Source organism: Globicephala melas, chromosome 9, assembly GCF_963455315.2.
Source record: "Globicephala melas chromosome 9, mGloMel1.2, whole genome shotgun sequence".
In the NCBI taxonomy this organism is placed as follows: Eukaryota; Metazoa; Chordata; class Mammalia; order Artiodactyla; family Delphinidae; genus Globicephala; species Globicephala melas.
In genome coordinates this window covers 27,621,683-27,634,674 of record NC_083322.1, presented here as the reverse complement: position 1 = coordinate 27,634,674, position 12,992 = coordinate 27,621,683, and the positions used below count along the sequence as shown (strand labels likewise).

Below are 12,992 nucleotides of genomic sequence, written 5' to 3'. Positions count from 1 at the left end.
TAGACAGTAAGCTCCATGAAGCCAAAGACTGTTTCATTCACCACTGTATCTCCCCCTCCATGCAACTGCATAATTTAAACAATTAACCAGTATGGTTTACTGAGTTTCAGTTACTTGCTTACAGAAGAAAGTATAGGACATGAACCTTGCCCATATGAACGGGAGAGGGAAAGATATCTCAGAGGGAAGGAGGCACGATGAGTGATGCCACAGAGAACTAGTTTTGTGAGAAAAATAAGATGTTTATTGTCTAGAAACATAATACTGTCTAATTCTCCATCTGTGCTGTTCTTGCAGAGATGACAGTTTTTAATTTTTCAGATGTTATCAGTTATGAAACTGTAACCATGATGGATTTAGTCTCATTAGATATCAACTGTCTTAATCCTGTGTCCTTTCATAAGAACAGTTAGCAAGTTAAAGGCGGGTAAAGTGTGACCACGTGCAAAGGCTAGTCCTAGATGCCGCTCTCCAGGCCAAGCGTGCACATACGCCAGCTTTCTGCTCTAGGCCCCAGGATCCTCAGTGAACTTCTGTCCGGAGAACACATAACAGGGGGCCATCCTGGTGCAGAAGCGGCCACGGGAACTTAGTATATCAACACACCCACCAATGAGCAGATATTCTGTCTCCCTAGAGCTCTTCATATATTATCTCCTTTCATCCTCATCATCACCCTGCCCCTTTCTCCATTATCATTCTCTTTTACAGATGAAGTGGTCAGGATGAGAAGTGACTAGCCCAAGATCACAAAGTTATTGGGAGAACAGAGACTGAATCCCTGCCTCTGGAACCCAGAAGCAACATTTCTTTATTCTCCTTACGCACTCTTCCACCCCACCATACCCCACTCCTACCACGGGTTCACCCCTGCACACCGTGTATTTTGCTGGGTGCTGGCCAACACATGTGGAATTACCCATCAGTGACCTCCCTGTGAAAAGGCCACTGAATATACAACCAACTGAATACACACCTGGCGTGGCAGGGTGAGGGTGGGGAGTTACGATCCGGACATCAGAAAAATAATACACCACACACGCTACCTTTCTCCACATTTTACTGGGATTTAACTTGTACGTGGGCCCTCTGAGAACCACCAACTGCCACCCTTCCCATTCACCTGCTCAGCTTAGAGACCAAAGAAGTTACTGAAGAGCTTGAAGTCATGGTGAACTGATAACACAATTGAGATGTGGTGACTGCAACGAGCAGCTGTGTCTGCAAAGGGTGAGTCTGCTCAGCTGTCCAAATAAAACCTCAAATACACTCTTCTACAAAAGTACTTATTGTTCACATACTGCTTTTGATCTGAAACACGCATTGCTTCTTTGACTCAAAAGGATTCTATACGATGAGAAAAACATTATCTGCTTGCCAAATCACTGTGGTCATCTATGACATGGTTCCCGGGAAGGCCGCCAAGGTGTGTTTAGCCAGGAAAACGCCGAGAAAGTACAAGAGCCCCACTTCAAAGAGACGCCTTTTTCTCCTGAATAATGACAAATAAAATACTGGCTAATGATTCGAATACTCTATGCGGCCCATGGAGAAACAGTTTCTTAAACTGTTTTTCAGGTGTTATCAATTCATGATCAATTTTTTTGTAACAATGATGAATTTGATTTTACTAGATATCAAATAATTCCCAGTTTACCGGCATAAATACCAGTATTTCCTATTGTTCACGTCTCACGCCTAAAGCCAGTCAATGGCTTATATTCCCTGTTGGCACCCTGTTGTGCCAGTCTCTTCACCCATCCAAGTCCCCCTCAACCTACCTTTCCAGCCTTCTCTTCCACTGCTCCTGAGAACATAGTTTCTCTTCTGATAAAGGGAACCGCTTGTTTAGCCTTTGACATTCTCTACAAGCTTCCTCCCCCTTACCGTACCTCATCCACTTGTTCCATAAATATTTAGCAAAACATATTCCCTGCTGGGCAATGTGCTCAGTGCTGGGGATTTACTGGTGAGCAAAATGACATGGGTTTGCTGCCTTCACAGAACTTATAGAGGAAGAAACAAACTACACGAACTAAAATGACTGCAGCCTGATGTATACTACTGAGCATTTCTGGCACCGTAAGAGTCTGTGGCTAGACTTTGAATCTATCTGAGGAGGTCAATGGAGGTATGAAGACCAAGAGGAACCAGTTGGAAAATGAGGGGAGACCAAGGGACCATGGGGTAGGGTGGGACACGGCTGGTCTCAGCGGGCTTCAGTGAAGGGAATGAGGCTATAGTGGTGTGAGAAGAGATTGGAGAGAAGGGACAGGCTTTAAAAGCCTTGGAAAGGTATCTGGTCTTTATCCCCAGAGCAGGGAATGCCACCCAAATATTTGTCAGTCACATGATAAAGACTGCATTTTGAAAACAGCTAAAATTTACTCTAGGGGCTTTATTTATATTAACGCTCAAACAAATAAGGTAGGTGTTAGCATCTGTTTTAAAGCACAGAGAGGTAAAGACACTTGTCCGAGGTCACACAGCCAGATTGTAGAGGAGTGAAAATCTAAGCCCAGACCATGCAATCAAGTGTGGTGACTGATCAACTCGTGGCTCATTAAACTGAGTGGGATAGAGCAAGGAGCCAGTAGAATGCAGAGAATGAGGAGGCCGAATGCACTCCTGTTATCCTCTGCTCCTCTGTGACACTTTCCCCAGCTTATGCCAGGTCTTCATCCTGTGCCTTCTTAGCACTTCCCATCCTCTCTGAAGGTATGAAATATACCTGTCCTCAAGCAAGCAAGTTCTGTACAGCATCACTGTATCTCTCCCCTGCTTAGACTATGAACTGCATTAGAACTGCACCTTTAAAGCCTCTGCAGGGTCTGGTATCATTGGATATTCAAATTTTACAGAAAATAATGAGGTTCTTATAGTCGTAATGGATTTTGGAAAGTTATTAAATCCGAAAGGGGGGGGTAGTTTTGACCAGTGTGGAATGAGGTTTTCACTGATTCAATGTAAAGAAATGAACATAAAGATTACAAAGTAATTCTAATAAAGCTAAATTTCCTCCATATTTTAACAGTAGAAATCGTACGTGCAAGTCACTTCTATGTAATACAATGTTATTAACAATAGATTGTGGGTTAGTTTTTTTGTTGTAGTGGTTAATGATCTTTCTTGGCAAAAAACTAAGAGGCTATATTTGACATTGGTGTTTTTTTTTTTAAATCCATGAATTCCCAAAGTTTATAAACCACTGATTTAACCAATCCCATTCCCTTTTCAAATGTTAAGAAATCATACCTTAAAACTGATAGCAATCTTTAAAAAAAAAACATATATGTGTTTAGACCTTTGTGATATGTCTAGACCTTTATGTGTAAACTAGGAAGCAGGTGCTCACAAAAGACCCTGCCTTATAACTTATCTAAATCCCTTATATCAACTCTAAAGCCCTTAAAGCAAACCTAAACCCCCTAAACTACCAAAGGCTTCTCGCATTATCTGCGGGTAGGAATTGAGGCGAGTTTACATCCAAATGAACATAAATGTGATTTGAGAAGTATAAAACTATTTTTATGGAAAAAAGAATACACATGCTCTTCCCATCATCAATATTACAAGGTTTTTATAAAGCTTTTTTCTTCTAATATTAGCTAATAGCAGATCCTTTAGTCTTCCTTTATAGATATCTTCCAACTCAATGATTAGCTTAAATCTCCCTAAGCCGATGGCAAACTCTCCTTAACCCTGTAACTACGGAGCCAGAAACTGAAGAATTTACCAAACCACTCACTCCGAGCACAAATCTTAACAGAGGAGCAGGATCACTGAGCACTGGCCGGGCTTCCAATCTGCACAGACTGAAAGTCTTAACGGGAAAAAAAGATCATGTTCACAGTGGAAAAGGGAGCATGATAAATGTAAATTTGTGAAGTCAATTTCTGTATGCATACATAAAGTGAAAGAAGGCATCACCCCCTCCTAATCAATCCCCTCACCCTTCCCCTATTTCATTCGATGTTTCATGGTATTATAGAAAATTTTAGAAAACTCTACAAGTTCCTGGGTTGGGCTGCCTTGTTCTGCCTCTTCTATGAAGAGGTTTTTTGTTTGTTTGTTTGTTTTGGGGGGGGCGCAGTTTGTCCTCATTATAAGGATACAGAAAGTAAATTTTTTAAATGTATATTACATTTACAGTCTTATACTATCTAATGTTCAGTAAATCCCTAAAATCATTTATCTTTATTGTATGGAAGAAAATGTGCTGTTTACACGTTTACAATATTCCAACCCCGGTTGTGTAATGCTGTTCACCTCACCCTCACGTCTGCTGCACTGCTCTCCTCTCGACGAGGAAAGAATGTACCAAAACCTGGAAGGAAATCAGACCTGAGTGGTTTGCTCCTGATAAGCCAAGAGCCTTCAAGGTGTGACACAAGCTGAGAGACTCAACTGTTCTCGAGCAGTTTTGCCACTCGTGGAACAGGAATTATATCCCTTTTTTCAAACAGTTTTTTTGAGTATTATATGACATAATACAGTAAAATAAGCTTTTCATCAGTTATGCGAAGTGTGATCCGTGGACCAATGCCACGGATTGTAACCTGTCCCCCGACAAGTACAGAGAGTATGTCTGTAGAAACTTGCAGTGATGTGACACTGCCATGACATCCTGATACATGATTTTGTACCAGTATTTTGCTATGAAAATGTCCAAACATACAGAAAAGCTGAAAAAAGTTTGTAGTGGTTTGAAAATCACTGACTTAACTGATCCTATTCCTTCCTTTATCAAATGTGAAGAAATCATTAAGTTAAAACCCACAGCAAACGATCTCTTCTGTTCCGACACTGACCTTCAACCTAGATTCCACAAATAACATTTTACTCAAGTTTTTCTTTCACATAACTATCCGTCCCCTCCATCAGTCCAAATTATTTTCACTATACATTTCAGAATTAGTGAAATGCATGATCTTGTGTTTCTACAAAATAATCCACAATGGATTGAAAATAATACAGGTCCTTTGCTGCAGATACATCATCTCAAAATTTTTTTTTTTTTTGAGAAGATGGATGATGTCCTAATGTTGACACAGAAATTGGGAGCAGATATTTCTAAAAACCAAATTATATTTTCCACAACACTATCAGCCTACCAGAGAATGAGCTACTGTCCTTTCAGATGGAAGGTTTATAAAACATGCATCTTGAGGATTGCGAGGGGTTTGCTCCGGATAAGCCAAGAGCCTACAAGCAGACAAAGTTCCAAAATGAAAAAACAATTTCTGGAAAGTAAATCAATCTTAAAAGCAAACATTCTGTTAAGTCAGAGAAAAATAAACCCCAAACCTTCTGAACTACATTTCCCTGGCTTATAATGACTCTCACTAAATATCTGTTGAACGATACCTTGTAGTTACTTGTTTTTCCACCAGATGGCAACTATGGGTGGAATAACAATGATTTTAATCTCCACATGTGATTTTCAGGATTGTGCAAGACTTCAAAGGTATAAATCCAGTCACCCTTCCAGAGCTTGAATTCCCTCACCACTGCTGCTGCCACCACCATCAAAACGACATCCAAACCACCAAACTCCTCTAGGGAAGAGAAACTCTCGGCACTCGGAGGCAATGGCCTGTCTATGGGCAGGACCCACTACCTGAAAGTTCTTTGTTTCCAGGGGGCAACGCTCTCCCTGTAGCTGTCACTCTCTTACCTACTTGTAACCCCTGCAAGAGAAAAGACAATCTAAATTCTCCCCAGGCCATTCTTCAGGTGTTCAAGTCAGCTAACACTGTCTTCAACCTTCCAGGTTAAACACTCCTCAGATGACAGGGCGCCCTCACCAGCGTGAGGGCTCTCCTGGCACAGGGCCCTCGCTCCTTTCAGGCCTTTGTCCAGCTGTTCATCTTCTTGACAAAGCCTTCTCTATTTAAAACTGCAACTCTGCCTCTGACAAGTTCCCATCCTGTATTGTTTTTCTACACAGCACTTATAACTATTCAATAAATTAAATTTTTTTAATATAATTTATTTCCACTAGAAAGTAGAAAGTAAGCTCCATGAGGGCATTGGGTTTATTCACCCCTGTATTTCCAGGGCAAACCAATATTTAATGAATGAATGCATGAAATGATTCATCAATGAATTTGCCACATAAGTAAAATCTCACCATTAATGTGAAGAAAAGGACAGCAATTCTAGTTACAGAAGCAACGCTGCTATTAATGCAGTAGGAAAGGCCACACACCTTAAGATGGCCTGCTTAGATGCTCAATGGTCCTCCTCTTGTACTTACTTTCAGCTACAATGTTCAAGATAGTAAACTGAGTCTCCCTCCAGTGTTTGTGAAGCTGGTTTTACGGATCCAAACCGAGGAATTTACATAATTCTTTTTTTTTCTTTTTTTTTTTTTTTTTGCGGTACGCAGGCCTCTCACTGTGGTGGCCTCTTCCGTTGCGGAGCACAGGCTCCGGACGCGCAGGCTCAGCGGCCATGGCTCACGGGCCCAGCCGCTCCGCGGCATGTGGGATTTTCCCGGACCGGAGCACGAACCCGTGTCCCCTGCATCGGTAGGCAGACTCTCAACCACTGCGCCACCAGGGAAGCCCCTACATGATTCTTTTTTTGAATTTCATCTACAGCCCACCATTTTAGTATGTTATTTTCAGACCTTTAGTGAAAACAGGTGGTATTAAACACTATCCTTTGCCAGCGCGGACTGCTCAGTCCAGTGCATGGATTGCCCTAAGCTGTTTCTGCTTCTCAGGTGTTTTTCTATCCTTATGCTTTGAAATTCATAAACCATCTAAAATCTATTCATCTCCTCACAACTCCCTTGGCAATGTGATAGTGGTGGCAGAGAAACCAGAACCGGGAGAGAAAAGGAGCAAGCATTAATGCAAAAACCATGCATAACAGAGCAGCTGGATACCTGAAATATGCCTAAATGTGTCTCTAGAAAACTCAACAGCAACTATTATTTGTGTCATGCTTTAAAATTCACACTTATTTTCATTTACGCTATTTCTGATTACAACCGTATGAGGCATCCTTCTGTGAAAATGAACTGACCCTCTGCGACAGAAGAGGTTCTTAAACTGGAAGGTCCATCAGAATCAGCTAGTAGACCTGTTAAAACAGACTCTTGGGTCCTCCAGAGTTCCTGACTCCACAGGTCTGCAGTGGGGTCTAAGAATGTGCAGTTCCAACAAGTCCAGGTGATGCTGATGCTGCCGGTCTGAGGACCACTGTTCTGAGATGCTCTGCCCTGGGGCAAGGATATGAATGTGCAGGCCATCTGATGTAAAGGCTTGGTGTTCTTTTCAATAGGCAACTGTGCTTCCTAGGCCTGAACTTTTAAAACAAACTGCTATTATTAAGAGAATTATAAAAATTACTTTTTGCCCCTTTCCAACTTCAGAGGAAAGGAAGGCTCTATAAAACCCCTCTGACTGAAGTTTTTACACAAGAGAACTACCAATTCCAGAATCAGTACCTCCTAAATGGAAGTATCCTTTCCTAGAGCTTGACTGTCCTTCTTCCCTCACTCAGACACACCCTCCCCACACCCTCCCCTGCCCACACTCCTCTTTCCTAATTATTTATTTTGAGATCTCAGGAGTTACTGCTTTAACCATCCTGCTGCTAGCACTTTCAACACCTCTAGCTGGGATTTTTCTTCCAAGGCCTCATCCTTGAAGTCCTCAACACGAGACTTACCTAAACACTTTCTCCTTTACTTAAAAAGTAGCTTTCCAAGCTACCTGCAGTGTAGTGGTTAAGACCAGGAGCTGTGGAACCAGACCAAGTTCAAATACAGGCTTTGCCACATACTGGCTGTTTAACTTTGGGCAAGTTACTTAGCCTGGCTGGGTCTCAGTTTCCTCATCTAAAGAATGGGGGTACTAATAACATCTACCTCAGAGTTGCTGTTAGGACTAAGTGGCTTTCTACTGTTAAGTGCATATAACAGGTATACTGCAGCTGTTAAGTGCATATAACGGGTATACTGCAGCTGTTATTTTTCACAGCCGCCTCACTGCCACCTTCACAATCATCAGCTTCACTCAGGCTGCTACACATTTGAGAGGAAAAGTCATACAACTTTGTAATTGGAGATACGGGTCCAAAATAGTAACATTACGTTTCACATAATAGTAAATTACAATCAATGTGAATTGTCTTGTTAATAAATTACAACTAAGTACTGCCTTTTGCTATACTGTTCCAAGTATCTCATTTAATTAGCACAGACCTATACTTTCAGCTATGTAATGAACAGCACCTATAAGTTCTTTGGGTTCCTCAAATTCAGCATACTAAAAATTTGAACTCCCCTTCCACCCTAAACTTGCTTCATCTAACTATTTTCTACCTCAATGAATGACACCATCACCTCCTACTGGCCCAGGTCAGAAACCAAGGAGTCATCCTTGACTCTTTTTCTCAACTCCTTCTGACCCATACCCTTCTCTTCTGTATCCACTATGTGTTGCTAAACTGAAGATGAAAGCTACAGGTACAGGCAAGTTTTCAAACCACTGTGACTGTGGTCAGTAAGAAATGAAGTAGAAAATTCCTATCAGAAAATGAGATCAAAGAACATTACCCTGGACATGACCCACCTTCTATTCATCTCATCCAATTCATCCGTCACTGTTTTCGTTCATATTTTCATCTTATCAACGCCTGGATTATTGCAACTACCCGCAAAATTCCCGGTCTTCATTTTCCTAAACCAAAATTCTACATTACACTTAAAACTTCTTTAAAAAACACTGTTATTCACTGTTCCCTCCACGAGCATGCCCTCTGTCCCAATCCAGTAGTTCCATTTCAAATGTTATTTTCTTATTTAAGCATTCCTTGCCTTTCCAGTTGAAATCCACTCCTTCATACTCCCAGAAGCCTTTAACAATTCCTCTCCATGAAATGTAACCCTTTATAACTTGACATTTAGATTTTTACCTGTATTTTTCAGGAAAGTGAAAACCAGTAAAGCTGAAGGAATCAGAGGATAAAACTAGAACTTGACTAACATAAAGACTCTTTGGAAGAGCCCTATGGCAGTGGTTCTCAATCTTGTCTGCACATTGGAAACACCTGGATACCAGGTACCTGGGCCCCATCCCAGAGGTCTTGGGTACAGCAAGGGCACTGAGCATTTTCAAAGCCCTTCACGTGATTCTGACATGCAGCCAATGCTGAGAAGTACTGCTCTATGGGGAATATAAAAAGGAGTTGAGATTAATAAAGGATTCTTAAATAGCAGTAAAGATCTGGTGGAAATCAGTAGAGATGACTCAGGGTAGGCAAATGGTACTGCAGAAAAAAAGTCTGGAAGTGAAGGAATTCAGTAGCACTTCGTAGACAGAGTAGGACTAAAATGGCTTACAACTGGCTGTAGGCTGAAGTTGGAGAAGATGAGATGGGCTTGGAAAGGATGGTTAAGGGAAACTAGGCTTGGAATGAGAACAAAGAGCAAGTGGTGGAAATGAGGTCAAGTGAATTCACAGAAGGAATTCTGAAAAAGGCGCCGTAAGTTGGGAGGTGTTCAAAGACGACAGAACTTCTGGGGCAGCAACGAATGTTACAGATGTAGGGAAGTTTCCAAATCAGGGTTACCCTGCTTATCAACAGTGATGAGGAAAATTCCTATCAGCAGCTGAAGTCAAAGAACACATATCTTGGAGGTCTGACGAAGATGACAGCATAGTTGCAGAGAGAGGTGTTATAAGCTGTGGTGTAGTTATTAAAAAAAAGGGACGTTTTTTGGAGAGATTGTGATGGAATAACTCTAACACCTGTGCCCAGGGACCAGCTCATCTCTCCAACTTAAAGTACATTACCCACCCCCCCAAAAAAAAGTTCTTACAGTTTAGAAAACCAGGTATGTATCTTAAGATATTTCTGTATCAGTAATTGTAATAATCCTTATTTTTCATTACTAAGCACTAAACATTTTTTAAAATGAAGTACAAAACCAAATAAATTCTAAAAAAAAACAAAAAACCCCAGTGCTCACAGTAAATGATGGAGTGGGAACATGGAGTTGCCATTAAATGGACTCCTTCGCAGTTTCAACGTGTGAAGGCTTCCTCTGTACTTCAGTGCATCTTCAAATTCTGATCCTTTCTCCCACTTGATTCCTGCACGCTGCTTCAAAAACCAGTGAGTTTTGCAGAAGGAGAAGACACTTTAACTGTATATACTAAGCTTAAATACCATCAGAAATGCCAGATCCTGGCTCACTAAATCCTTTGAAATACATTATTGTAAATATTATGGCTGACCAACATCTCTACAGGACAACTGTGTTACAACAATTCTACAGCAAGAGACAGGAATACGATCAGTGTAGTGTCATATAATACGAGGAACTATACAGGTAACTTCACCTATGGCATCGCCCAATCAGTGGTCAAGTGCTTTAGAATCATTTTCACTTCAGTAGGTAGTAAATCCAATTTATCCCAGTTATAAGGAAAAAAGTTTAATTTTTATAAGGAGTATCAAACCCCTACCTAGCGAGGTGAGCATGGGGAATCAATTACCAGAGAAATGCAAAAATATATACAAAGGAGAAATGCAAGGGAAATCCATTATGACACTGGTATTGGGGGCAAAATAATTCATATTATAGCCCCATGCCATTATGGCAAAATACATTTGCATCACTAGGTACAAGAGAAAATGGTGTAGCCCACAAAATAGGTAAAAATCTATTACAATGAATAATACCTAACATTTGACATAGCAGTGCTATTTCCAGGTTCTAGTTATTCAACCCAGAGTGAAAGTGGTTTATTGATCTGTTTACAGCATTCTAAAGACAAGGATTAAAACTGCTGTTTTGTTCTGACATAAGAAACAGCTATGGAAAGAATTTAGTCCACTACCTGCTACATGGTAGGCACTCAGCAATGACAGTTCCCAAGTTCACTGATGTGAGCTTTCCTTCCCCATTTCAAACACAGATTCTAACTATCCTTTAAAGAACATCTGTTGAAAATTCTCAAATGAAAACCACAAGCACACTGTGTTAAATGTTTGATGTTCACATTAACAAGAGACATTACATGCGAATTTCTTACACATGAGGGTTAAGTCAGGTCTAAGACTGACAATGATGAACAAAGTGTTAGAAAAGGAGGGAAAGAAAAGGAGAAAGCAACGAGAGTGCAGAGGAAGGATGGAAAGAACAATGTTGGTGTCAGTGTGAAGAGCAAATAAATTCCTCAAGTGTTGGGTCTATCACGGAACACATACCCCACACGAATCTGCTGAAAGTACACAGAACTATAATAACCTGAGAACCCTGGGCTTGGGGACTGCCAGCATTACCAGATGCATTCATTTCCATTGCTCCAATGATTCCAGCAGGTAACCGGAGAAAGTCAGTCTAGCCACCCCTATAAGCTGCCAGCCCCTCGTGGCAGAGATGCCAACAGCGGCCAGTCTGAGAATGACAGCTTATTCTGGCTTGGGAATCCTACCAGGTGTGGCTCCCATGGGGTCCTCCGTGTCCTGTCTCTTCAGTGTGATCTGTGGACCTTCAGGAAAGGACTCTACTCTGAAGATAAACTCAGAAAGACACATGAAACAGTGTTCCTGCTAAATCCTTCAGCAGGCTTGGTGCTATGCAAGTCCTTCAAAGAGCAGCTCTTGGGATTAATTTCATCAAAACACCTCTCCACGGTTGGGTATAAAAAAAAAAAACCTGTTATCTACCACGCAAGGCATCACCCCCATCTGGCCGTCTGCCTAGTTTGTGCTGTGTCTCAGTTCTCCCTGGCCTTCGAGGAATGTCTTTCCTCCGTTAAACAGTCTTCTCTGGCACTGCAGTTAGAATCAACTACTGCCCTCCTGCCAGTCTCTGGATTCCAGTACCGTTAGCACCGAGCAACTCATGAAATTCCTCTTAATAAAGCTCTCTCTAGGGTTGCACAAGAAATCAAATCCTTGTGTCAGCCCTGGAGAGTTCAAAGCCCTTTGTTAAAATTACACATGCTAAATTGTAATACTGAGTTCTGGGCTAAAAATTGTAATTTTCTATATTTTCCAAAGAGATTTGGGATGAAAATTTTCAGGATTATGTTCCCATTATTTTGTATGACTGGGATAAAACTGTCCAGTTTTTCAGATTAACACATAATAGTTACATTATTTAAAAGATAATACTTATTCATTTACTCAAATATTTGAGGGTCCGGCACTGTGCTGCATCCTGAGAATACAGTGAACAAAACAAACAATCCCAATATGTCATAATAACTTCTACATTGTGGTACTTATCTACAAAATAATATGACATAATTAAAGTGCCTTATTTAATTGCTAGGGAGTAGGGTGGGACACATGGGAAATAAATACACAATTACTAAATATAGGAATTCTTCACTTAAGTCTTTCTATACATTATGAACGTGTAACAATTATGATAAGCAATACTGGGCACTGAAATCGCTCCTATTCACTTAAGGAGTGCTAGTATTTTATTAAAATTTCTATCATTATATATACGCAGATCACATAAGATGTACTCATGGCTGAACAGAACTATTTGTCAAAATACTAAAATTCTATACAACAAAATTTTCATGCCAAGAATGAAGAAAACACAGCACAATGACCTCAAAATTAGTATACTGTACTATAAATATCAAAAGACACATTTTATTCTTCCTAGTATATAAAAGGTAATTTATGTTTTTCAAACTTCATCGATAGTTTCTGTAATATAAGGAATGTGTAAATATGTTAATTTTCTTACCAAAATAAAGCCATATATATATATATATATATACACACACACACACACACACACACAAAAATTTAGGGAATAAAGTTTGTCCTTGGTTGGGAATTCCCTGACGGTCCAGAGGTTAAGACCTGGCACCTTTCACTGCGGGGGGTCTGGGTTCGATCCCTGGTCGGGGAGCTAAGATCCCATAAGCTGCATGTTGTGGCCAAAAAAATAAAAAGCAAAGTTTGTCCTTGGTCATGTGCATACAGAAATAAACATATAT

At 40.7% G+C, this 12,992-nt stretch overlaps 1 protein-coding gene across 3 annotated transcripts in view; it reads right to left on the bottom strand.

The window, feature by feature from the left end:
- CADPS2 (calcium dependent secretion activator 2) overlaps positions 1 to 12,992 on the bottom strand; it is a 483,312-nt gene that overhangs the window by 344,904 nt on the left and 125,416 nt on the right. The window lies entirely within an intron of this gene.